General features: G+C 50.4%; 1 protein-coding gene across 1 annotated transcript in view; it reads left to right on the forward strand.

Moving 5' to 3' along the window:
- Nucleotides 1-12,177, forward strand: part of ANGEL2 (angel homolog 2) — a 66,926-nt gene that overhangs the window by 18,769 nt on the left and 35,980 nt on the right. The window lies entirely within an intron of this gene.

The raw sequence follows: 12,177 nt of genomic DNA on the forward strand, positions 1-12,177 counted from the left end.
GTGGCCATACTTAGTTTTCACATTAGCCAGGTTGTGGGCGGAGCCAGTGGTGTGCTGGTAAATGTTTAGTACAACAAAAAAAAGTGGGAGGGTGACCAAGAATACCAAAGACTGGAAGATGTATATTGGTAAAATGGAGTTTATTGAAGTATTTATCGTGGGGCGTTTTGAGTTCTCCGTCTTTGGGCGGACTTCTTCTCTGGTAAATGTTTAACAGGCTCTCTCCCTGGTCCACCTCTGCACCCCCCCCCCCAAATTGCAGAGCTGGCTATAGCCGGGGAGAGAGTCGGGGGGGGGGGGGGGGGCAATGCATTACTCTCTCCAGGAAAAAAAATGAAATGCTCCCAGGTTCCAATCTAATTCATGTTTAATGTGGGATAAAATGCCATAAATAAGTAAATAAATATAAACTTTTAATGTTGAGAACCTGATTCTCATAACATGATGTCTGTTTTAGAAGCCCTTTACCAGGAAAAAAAAATCTCTGCAGTATACCCAAGATGACACAAACCAAATTAGCATACAGACCAGGAATTAGGAGAACAGACAGTCTTGCCAACTCTGAAAAACAATGTGTTATCAAAATCTCAGAGCCTAACAAACAGATCCCTATTCAGACACTTGGCCTTGCAGTCATACATGTAGAACAGTAGCCCCTATTCAAATTCTTCAAAAATTAACCTGAAATCCTAAGAAGCACAATACAAGAAAAACAGAAAGAAACACATTGCAAAATATGATAGCAGATGTAAATTCTCAAAGTGGACATATTCCAAACACTAAAATGAAAATAATTTTTTTCTACCTTTGTTGTCTGGTGACTTTGTTTTTTCATCATGCTGGCCCAGTATCTGATAATGCTGCTCTCCGTCTGTTCCCTTGACTCCGTTTCCAGGGCTTCCTTTCCATTTATTTCTTTTCTTTCCTCCCTTCTTCTTCATTTCTGGTCTTCCGCAGACTTGACTGTCCAGTGGATCCAGCTTCTTCCTATTTTCTCCATCCATGTGCAGTTTTTCTCCTCTCTTCCTTTTCCCTCATCTCATCTTCTTCCTCTCTCTTCCCTCCATGTCCAGCATTTCTCCTTTCTCCCCTCCATTCATGTTCATCTCACTTCCTCTCTTTTCCCTCCACTCCATCGATGTCCAGCATTTCTTCTCTCTCTCCCTTCCCCTCCATCCATGTGCATCTCCTTCCTGTCTTCCCTCCCCTCCATCCATGTCCAGAATTTCTTCTGCCCTTCCCTCCATCCATGTCCTGAAACTCTCCTCTCTCCCCTGCCCTCCCCAGCAGGTTCAATCCCCAGTATTTGTTGCCCCTTTTCCTGGTGGAATCCATCCTTCTCTCAAACCCCTTCCCTGGGCATACACATCCACCATAGCTCTCTCTCATCCTCATCCCCTCCTCATAGATATACCCATAGCTCTTTCTCACACCTTCCTCCCAGGCTACACACCCCTGGCACTTTTTCTGTAATTTTTTCTTCCCCCTAGCACACATACTCTAAAAGCTGTCTCTCAGAACATTTTACCCCCCCAAAAAAAGAAAATTACCTCCATAGATCTTTCACCCTCCCAGCACACACCCCACCATAGCTTTCTATCAGTCCTCGCTCCCCCTGGCATACACTTCACCATAGCCCTTAAGCACCCGCAGCACTGCTTGTACTGTCCGTGGCAGCGACGTCAATAAAGAAGACACTGCAGGCTCGCCTTCAGCTTCTCCCTTCCCTTTTCACACAGTATCCCGCCTTCTCTGATGATGCATTTCCTGTTTCCGCGAGGGCGGGACACTGTGTGAAGAGGGAAGGGAGAAGCTGGAGCCGGAGGCGAACCCGCAGTGCCTTCTTCCTCACTGACGTCGCTGCCACGGAAGGTAAAACACACGCGGGGTACGGAGGCGAGGAACGGAGCTGAGTCGGGAGGGAAGGAGCCCTGCGCTTGTGGGGGCGGCAGGGGAGGTCACAGTTGGGCTAGCCTACTATACGGGGGCGCCCATGTCCGCCGGGTTGCGCCGCCCATGGGAGCCGGCTCGCCTGCCACAACAACCGCTCGCCAGAGCTTTAAAAATTTAACAACCGGCTCTTGCGAGCCTGTGCAAGCTGGCTCCAGCACACCACTGGGCGGAGCCATGATTTATGATCCCTAGCTGAGAATTGTTGTGGTGCTAATTGCACTGGGAGGGTGCTATAAAAATATCAGGATGGGGGAGGACACAGTTAGTTGCAAATGAAGGCTCATAGTTCTGTAACCCAATAAAAACCAGCTCCATGGAGCTAGAGACGAGGAAACTATCAGGCCGTAAAAAAACAAAAAGGAACTCTTAAAACAACATTCACCTTTATTTGCTCCATATTACAGGTTTTACAGGGAACATACCACTGAATGTGTCTTAATGGATAGCCAGAATTGGTTTTCTTTTTGCTAAAAGTAAAAACATCAGAATAATCAAGTTACAAAGTGGACACTTAGGTTTTCTCTTCTCATAGCCCAGGTACTTCCAAAACCAGATGATTAGATAGGTGAAGATGTGATGTGATCAGTGGTATAAAGCAGTGCTTTTCAACTTTGTTTCAAATTTTCTCAATCCTTCTGGCACACTGAACCAAATTTTGCACAGTTCTCAGCCTGCTCCTTTGCAGTGGAAGAAGCAGTGCTGCACTTTGTACCTCTGTGTGTGTGCCTCATGTTGCTGGCCGAATTTTGACATGTTAACATGCAGGGCCAGAAGGGCTATGAGACTACATGAGCCTATGCATCCAGAGTCAGATTGAAACTGGCAGAAAAGGTATACACCTAAGAAACATTTCTCCCCTAGAAAAATTATTGGGTTTCTACCTGTTCCCTGTAACAGTAAATGAGTAATTCATTTGAAGAGAAGAGAAGAAGGAAATCCGGTTGAGAGATAACATGAATATGGGCCTGCATGTGACTGAAACCCAAGTAGTTGTAAGCATTGCATATGTACTATACAGAAAATGAAGCTGACCACCACACCTAAAAGCACATTTCTCAAGGTTTATAACCAGAAAATATTTTGGGCCTAATACTCTAGGGCAGTGCTGTCCAATTCACAATTCAAGTCAATTAGTTTCAGAAAAAAATCGGGAGTTCTGATTCCCTCCCTCCTGCCCGCTCGCTGTCACCAAACCACTGCTGCTTCCCTTAGCAGCAGCACTAGCAACAAGAAGATAAACTTACTCACCATCGGTCTCTCTATTCTCCGAGGACAAGCAGGCTGCTTGTTCTCACTGATGGGTGACGTCCACGGCAGCCCCTCCAATCGGAAACTTCACTAGCAAAGTCCTTTGCTAGCCCTCGCGCGCCCGCGCGCACCGCGCATGCGCGGCCGTCTTCCCGCCCGAAACCGGCTCGAGCCGGCCAGTCTTCTTTTGTCCGCACTCGGTACGGTCGTGTTTTCGCCGTGTCGAGCCCCGGAAAGTCGACCTCGCGCGTCCAATTTGTTTGAACGTGTTTTTTTTCCTTCGGGAAAGCTTTGTCCTAGTCGGGAAGTGCTCCGGAAACCCCCCGCCGGGTTTCGTGTAAATCCTCCCCGTACTTCCAGCTTTTTTGCCCCGGTAAGTTTTCTTTCGTCGTCGGGGTAGGCCTCTTTTCGGCCTCGGTCGAGATTTTTTTCTCCCTCTAAATTTGGTGCTTCAAATTTCGCCATTTCGGCTTTTGATTTCGCCGGCGTGATTTTTCCGCCCATGACATCGAAGCCTTCCAGCGGCTTCAAGAAGTGCACCCAGTGCGCCCGGGTTATCTCGCTCACTGATCGACACTCGTCGTGTCTTCAGTGTCTGGGGGCCGAGCACCGCCCTCAGAACTGCAGTCTGTGTTCCCTGCTTCAAAGGCGGACTCAGGTAGCGAGACTAGCCCAGTGGAACGTGTTGTTCTCGGGCTCTTCGTCGGCATCGGCACCGGGATCTTCGAGTGCATCGACGTCGTCAGCGTCCAGACCATCTTCCTCGGCCGCCCCTGCATCGAGTGCATCGAGGCATCGGGCCTCTGCATCGGCGCCGAGACATCGGATAGCTGCATCGACGTCGGTGGTACCAGGACCTCGTCTGCTGATGTCGTCGGACGGTGGTGCATCGGGTGGAGTGCAGGTGAGGGCTGTCCATTCCCCTGCTGGTGGCGGTGAGCCCTCGGGTGGGTCTCCGCCTACCCTGAGGGCTCCTGCGGTACAGCCCCCCCGAGATCGACCTTCTTCAGTCTCGGCCCCGAGGCAGCGACGGGTGGATTCGACGTCCTCCTCGTCGGTGCCGGGGAGCTCCGGTGACATGCTTCGGAAGAAATCGAAGAAGCATCGACACCGGTCTCCTCCCCGTGTCGGCACCGAGAGCTCTGGGTCGCCGAGGGATTCGGCACCCAGCAGGCATCGGCACCGAGAGGACCGCTCACCCTCTGTTCAGGAGGTGTCGATGCGCTCCGCTCTGGACAGCCCGGAACAGCCTCCACGCCCGGAACAGGTACTGACGTCGACGCCTGCATCGACCTCTCAGCCTTTCTCTGCAGCCGCTCTAAACGAGAGCCTCCGGGCCGTTCTCCCAGAGATTCTGGGAGAGCTGTTGCGCCCTACCCCTCCGGTACCGGCGGTGCTTGCGCCACCGGTACCGTCGAGCGTGGCGCCGGCTGGCCCATCGCCCAGGTTGAGGTCCCCGACGTCGGTACCGCGTGCGGTACCGACCGCGGCCACCTCCCAGGAAGGCTCCCCGACTACGTCGGCGGAGGGAGCTTCGCCGATGCGGGCGAGGGAGTCTACCTCTCGACGCCCCCATCGTGGACGGGGTTCCACGGAGTCGAGCAGGGCGAGGTTGCAGACACAGGTCCGTGAACTTGTGTCTGACACCGAGGGTGAGGCCTCGTGGGAGGAAGAGGAAGATCCCAGATATTTCTCTGACGAGGAGTCTGGGGGTCTTCCGTCTGATCCCACTCCCTCTCCTGAGAGACAGCTTTCTCCTCCCGAGAGTCTGTCTTTTGCCTCCTTTGTCCGGGAGATGTCTACGGCCATCCCCTTCCCGGTGGTTGTGGAGGACGAGCCCAGGGCTGAAATGTTTGAGCTCCTGGACTATCCTTCTCCACCTAAGGAAGCGTCCACTGTTCCCTTGCACCATGTCCTGAAGAAGACATTGCTTGCGAACTGGACCAAACCATTAACTAATCCCCACATTCCCAAGAAGATCGAGTCCCAGTACCGGATCCATGGGGACCCAGAGCTGATGCGCACTCAGTTGCCTCATGACTCTGGAGTTGTGGATTTGGCCCTAAAGAAGGCTAAGAGTTCTAGGGAACATGCTTCGGCGCCCCCGGGCAAGGACGCTAGAACCTTAGACTCCTTTGGGAGGAAGGCCTACCATTCCTCTATGCTCGTGTCCAAGATCCAGTCTTACCAGCTCTACACGAGCATACACATGCGGAATAATGTGCGGCAGTTGGCGGGCTTGGTTGATGCTCTTCCCCCTGAGCAAGCCAAGCCTTTTCAGGAGGTGGTCAGGCAGCTGAAGGCGTGCAGAAAATTCCTGGCCAGAGGAGTTTATGACACTTTTGATGTTGCGTCCAGGGCCGCTGCTCAAGGTGTGGTGATGCGCAGGCTCTCATGGCTGCGTGCCGCCGACCTGGAGAATAGAATCCAGCAGCGGATTACGGACTTGCCTTGCCGTGCGGATAACATTTTTGGCGAAAAAGTCGAGCAGGTGGTAGAGTCTCTCCACCAGCGGGACACCGCATTCGACAAGTTCGCCCGCCGGCAGCCTTCAGCTTCTACCTCTACAGGTAGACGATTTTTCGGGGGAAGGAAGACTGTTCCCTATACTTCTGGCAAGCGTAGGTACAATCCTCCTTCCCGACAGCCTGCGGCCCAGGCTAAGCCCCAGCGCGCTCGCTCTCGTCAGCAGCGTGCGAATCAGCAAGGCCCCGCGGCTCCCCAGCAAAAGCAAGGGGCGAGCTTTTGACTGGCTCCAGCAGAGCATAGCCGACATCCAAGTGTCAGTGCCGGGCGACCTGCCTGTCGGAGGGAGGTTGAAAGCTTTTCACCAAAGGTGGCCTCTTATAACCTCCGATCAGTGGGTTCTCCAAATAGTCCGGCAAGGATACACCCTCAATTTGGCCTCTCAACCTCCAAATTGTCCACCGGGAGCTCAGTCCTACAGCTTCCAGCACAAGCAGGTACTTGCAGAGGAACTCTCCGCCCTTCTCAGCGCCAATGCGGTCGAGCCCGTGCCATCCGGGCAAGAAGGGCTGGGGTTCTATTCCAGGTACTTCCTTGTGGAAAAGAAAACAGGGGGGATGCGTCCCATCCTAGACCTAAGGGCCCTGAACAAATATCTCGTAAAAGAAAAGTTCAGGATGCTTTCCCTGGGCACCCTTCTCCCCATGATTCAGCAAAACGATTGGCTATGCTCTCTGGACTTGAAGGATGCCTACACACACACATCCCGATACTGCCAGCTCACAGACAGTATCTGCGATTTCAGCTGGGCGCACGCCACTTCCAGTACTGTGTGCTACCCTTTGGGCTCGCCTCTGCGCCCAGGGTGTTCACAAAGTGCCTAGCTGTGGTAGCAGCGGCGCTTCGCAGGCTGGGGGTGCACGTGTTCCCATATCTCGACGATTGGCTGGTGAAGAACACATCCGAGGCAGGAGCCCTGCAGTCCATGCAGATGACTATTCGCCTCCTGGAGCTACTGGGGTTTGTGATAAATTACCCAAAGTCCCATCTTCTCCCAGTGCAGAAACTCGAATTCATCGGAGCCCTGCTGGATTCTCGGACGGCTCGCGCCTATCTCCCAGAGGCGAGGGCCAACAACTTGTTGTCCCTCGTCTCGCGGGTGCGAGCGTCCCAGCAGATCACAGCTCGGCAGATGTTGAGATTGCTGGGCCACATGGCCTCCACAGTTCATGTGACTCCCATGGCCCGCCTTCACATGAGATCTGCTCAATGGACCCTAGCCTCCCAGTGGTATCAGGCCGCCGGGGGTCTAGAGGACGTGATCCACCTGTCCACGAGTTTTCTCGAATCCCTGTATTGGTGGACGATTTGCTCCAATTTGACTCTGGGACGTCCCTTCCAAATTCCTCAGCCGCAAAAAGTGCTGACCACGGATGCGTCTCTCCTGGGATGGGGAGCTCATGTCGATGGGCTTCACACCCAAGGAAGGTGGTCCCTCCAAGAAAGCGATCTACAGATCAATCTTCTGGAGTTGCGAGCGATCTGGAACGCTCTGAAGGCTTTCAGAGATCGGCTGTCCCACCAAATTATCCAAATTCAGACAGACAATCAGGTTGCCATGTACTATGTCAACAAGCAGGGGGGCACCGGATCTCGCCCCCTGTGTCAGGAAGCCGTCAGCATGTGGCTCTGGGCTCGCCGTCAAGGCATGGTGCTCCAAGCCACATATCTGGCAGGCGTAAACAACAGTCTGGCCGACAGGTTGAGCAGGATTATGCAACCTCACGAGTGGTCGCTCAATTCCCGTGTGGTGCGACAGATCTTCCAGGCGTGGGGCACCCCCCTGGTGGATCTCTTCGCATCTCAAGTGAACCACAAGGTCCCTCAGTTCTGTTCCAGGCTTCAGGCCCACGGCAGACTGGCGTCGGATGCCTTCCTCCTGGATTGGGGGGAAGGTCTGCTGTATGCTTATCCTCCCATTCCTCTGGTGGGGAAGACTTTGTTGAAACTCAAGCAAGACCGAGGCACCATGATTCTGATTGCTCCCTTTTGGCCGCGTCAGATCTGGTTCCCTCTTCTTCTGGAGTTATCCTCCGAAGAACCGTGGAGATTGGAGTGTTTTCCGACCCTCATCACGCAGGACGAAGGGGCTCTGCTGCATCCCAACCTCCAGTCCCTGGCTCTCACGGCCTGGATGTTGAGGGCGTAGACTTTGCCTCTTTGGGTCTGCCAGAGGGTGTCTCCCGCATCTTGCTTGCTTCCAGGAAAGACTCCACTAAGAGAAGTTACTTCTTTCATTGGAGGAGGTTTGCCGTCTGGTGTGACAGCAAGGCCCTAGATCCTCGCTCTTGTCCTACACAGACCCTGCTTGAATACCTTCTCCACTTGTCTGAGTCTGGTCTGAAGACCAACTCCGTAAGGGTTCACCTTAGTGCAATCAGTGCATACCATTACCAAGTGGAAGGTAAGCCGATCTCAGGACAGCCTTTAGTTGTTCGCTTCATGAGAGGTTTGCTTTTGTCAAAGCCCCCTGTCAAGCCTCCTACAGTGTCATGGGATCTCAATGTCGTTCTCACCCAGCTGATGAAACCTCCTTTCGAGCCACTGAATTCCTGCCATCCGAAGTACTTGACCTGGAAGGTCATTTTCTTGGTGGCAGTTACCTCGGCTCGTAGAGTCAGTGAGCTTCAGGCCCTGGTAGCCCAGGCCCCTTACACCAAATTTCATCACAACAGAGTAGTCCTCCGCACTCACCCTAAGTTTCTGCCAAAGGTTGTGTCGGAGTTCCATCTGAACCAGTCAATTGTCTTGCCAACATTCTTTCCCCGTCCTCATTCCTGCCCTGCTGAACGTCAGCTGCACACATTGGACTGCAAGAGAGCATTGGCCTTCTATCTGGAGCGGACACAGCCCCACAGACAGTCCGCCCAATTGTTTGTTTCTTTTGATCCCAACAAGAGGGGAGTGGCTGTAGGGAAACGCACCATATCCAATTGGCTAGCAGATTGCATTTCCTTCACTTACGCCCAGGCTGGGCTGGCTCTTGAGGGTCATGTCACGGCTCATAATGTTAGAGCCATGGCAGCGTCGGTAGCCCACTTGAAGTCAGCCACCATGGAGGAAATTTGCAAAGCTGCGACGTGGTCTTCTGTCCACACATTCACATCCCATTACTGCCTGCAGCAGGATACCCGACGCGACAGTCGGTTCGGGCAGTCAGTTCTTCAGAACCTGTTTGGGCTTTAGGATCCAACTCCACCCCCCGAGGGCCCTGTTTGTTCTGTTCCAGGCTACACTCTCAGTTAGTTGGTAAATTTTTTAGGTCAATCTCAGTTATGTCCTCGCCGTTGCGAGGCCCAATTGACCAATGTTGTTGTTTTGAGTGAGCCTGGGGGCTAGGGATACCCCATCAGTGAGAACAAGCAGCCTGCTTGTCCTCGGAGAAAGCGAATGCTACATACCTGTAGAAGGTATTCTCCGAGGACAGCAGGCTGATTGTTCTCACAAACCCGCCCGCCTCCCCTTTGGAGTTGTGTCTTCCCTTGAAGTGTATTGTCTTGCTACATACTGGACTGGCCGGCTCGAGCCGGTTTCGGGCGGGAAGACGGCCGCGCATGCGCGGTGCGCGCGGGCGCGCGAGGGCTAGCAAAGGACTTTGCTAGTGAAGTTTCCGATTGGAGGGGCTGCCGTGGACGTCACCCATCAGTGAGAACAATCAGCCTGCTGTCCTCGGAGAATACCTTCTACAGGTATGTAGCATTCGCTTTGGCGCAGGCTGCCAACTCTTCCCCAGAACAGGAACTAACAGGGGGGTGGGACCGTCAGCCGTTCCAAGCTGCCAATGCAAGGAGGTTTGATTGAAAACTTGCGCCAATGGAGAGTCTCAATTAGTTGTGTCTCCCTTTCCCTCTCCTCCGCGCAGTCGTCATCCCTGTTAACACAAAACAAAGCAAGCAAGCCTATGCTCTATCCATGTTGTTGTTCTTTATTGCTAGTAGCAGTTTTAATTGATCTAACTTATATTTTCAAACATACCGGCTTGTGCACTATACAGATGTACACATAGGAAGTATTGGTTTCTTCAGTAAGAGTAGTAATTTAGTTCTAAATTTTAAATCATTGTGTCATTTGGAGGGGCTGGTTATAGGGACTCCCTGTGTTCGTGTAGAGATGTTTTCTCCTACAAAAGGGCCATCATGTTATGAGAATCAGGTGTGCTTAACAATCAGACTTACTATTTATAAGTACAATTTAAAAAAATACTTAGGTTGAAACCTGGGAGCATTTAACGTCTTTTTTTTTTTTTTCTGAGCCTACAAAAGATGGCATATGGGAACTTGCTCCTATTAGTCACTAAATTCATACAAAGTTAATTATGTTCAGTGGAAAATAAATCTGTTGGCTCAGGCTGCTACCAACTATTACATATTAAGGGCAGTTGTTTTAATTCATTTATCCAGTCCTTACATGGGTTTTTTTTTGTGTGTGTGTGTTTGTTTTTTGTTCTGTGTTAATGATTTTTTTTTAAGAAAAAATGTCATTGAGCTGCTTTTGTTTGTCTGCTGTTTGGGTGAAGGAAGCAGCTTTATGGCAGGAGTATTTTTAAATTTCCTAAGGGCCCTTTTTTGTGATGGTGGTGGAGTGTGTTTTGAACTTAATTTTAATACTGAACAACAATTATGTAGACATTTTAGAGAAGTAGAGGCTGGTGCAGTTTAACCTGTCATCACAAATGCTTTCTTGAATGTTTAAAATGTTCAGTTGCTGCTGCCTGTTTGTGTTACTCTGTTATAATATTATCATAGGTCTGAGGCTATGGGCCCCTATATTTCAGTAAAGCTGGATTGAATCAAATTGAAAACCAATTCGTATGAGTGAATCAAATTGAAACATTTTTGAGTGAATTAGACAGCATTTCTCAAGGGTATTGGTGCTTTGTGTATCCTGTTTACAACCAACTTGATCATTGCAGCTGTCCGGGTTGAGTGGGGAGACATGTGCATATTGCTACCTAACAACAACCCTCTCTGGAAAATTCACAGAGAAGTAACAAATTGGATAAACAATGCCACTTCCCATTGAGACAGAGGAAATATCCAGTCTGAAGTGAGGCAACCACCTAACCTACAGAATCTATGGTCTGCCCAAAAGGAAGAAAGCCCCAGCATGATGGCGGAAATGTCGGTTTTATTTTCCTGGACAGTTGCAATGATCATGATATCAGCTGCGGAAACCTAAGAAAACAAATTATGCAACAGAAAAGTCAAATTAGCCAACGCAATCCAATTGGTCACAGTGTATGAAGTCCTGTAGTCTATTTAGGAACTGTGACTTTGAGCTGGGTCCCAGGATTTTCTACACTGATGAAACATTAACAGGTTTGCACTCTTTGGTGTCTCTGGCTTGCTTCCCTGGCTGATTTTCTCTTCTGCCCTTTGACCTTTTCTCTCTTCCTTTATTTCTCTCCCTGGTATTCTTCTTTCCTTCCTTTGTCTCCTTTCAGAATGGATATTTTAGTGCTTTCAGTCCTGTTTTTCCCTTGAGTCTCTTGTCTTTTCCCCTTTTGTCTTCCTGACTGCTTTTCTTTCTTCATTTCTTCTTTACACTTAACTCGCTGTCCTTTCTGTATTCCTCATTCCTTTCATCTTACATTTCCTCGAATTCTTTCCTGCTCCTCCCCCCTCCTCCTCTTTCCAAAAGAAAACACTGGGGGGCTGATGCACAAAGCATACCAGGACTGCAACATGTGATTTTGACCGATTCTAGCCAGTTTAGCATGCAAAGTAGTTGGTGAGTAATACACAAAAGGCTTCTGTGAGCCCTTTTCAGTTCACCGTAGCAGATAACATGAAGTGAAGCTTATGCTAAAAAATTACAGTGAGCTAAAATCAGTATGTAAACGTACATTCCGAGCAATGCACAGCCAGTTTTCTACAGGAGGTCTGGAGTAGCCATTTGGCTGTTTTACACATGCCCTGGCACTTTCCCTACGTAAAAGTCCATGCAGCTCATTTGCATGTGATTTTGTTTTGAATCTCTCTCGCTATTTCTGCCTCGGTAATTTTTACCAAGGTGGAAATAGTGAGTGGATGTTATTGGGGACCTTTGTGCATCAGCCTCTGGGTCCTCAACCCCCCCCCCCCCCCCCCCCCCCCACACACACACACTTTTTTCATAATCACAGCTGCTTTCGCAATATATCTGTTCCTTTTATCTTGCCTTCCATTTTGGGTCGTCTCTTTCTTCCCATTCCCAAGTCATTTTTTTCTCTCCCTCCTTCCCAATAACTGGTCTTCTCTCTCTCGCTGCATTCTATTTTCCCAAGCCTAGGTTTTCTCTCCCTAATCCCCAGCCAGCAAAAGCAGCAGTACCATGTCATTCTTATTGTGCTCCCCTTTAAAAAGCATTTTCCTCTTTCCAGAATTCACTTTACTCAAAGATCATCATTGTCTGAATATGCCTTTAAAAAAGGACTCAGTCTGCCCATCTAGCTGGATCCCAAGTCCTTTA

The sequence above is a fragment of the Microcaecilia unicolor genome, chromosome 3 (genome assembly GCF_901765095.1).
Source record: "Microcaecilia unicolor chromosome 3, aMicUni1.1, whole genome shotgun sequence".
Lineage (NCBI taxonomy): Eukaryota > Metazoa > Chordata > Amphibia > Gymnophiona > Siphonopidae > Microcaecilia > Microcaecilia unicolor.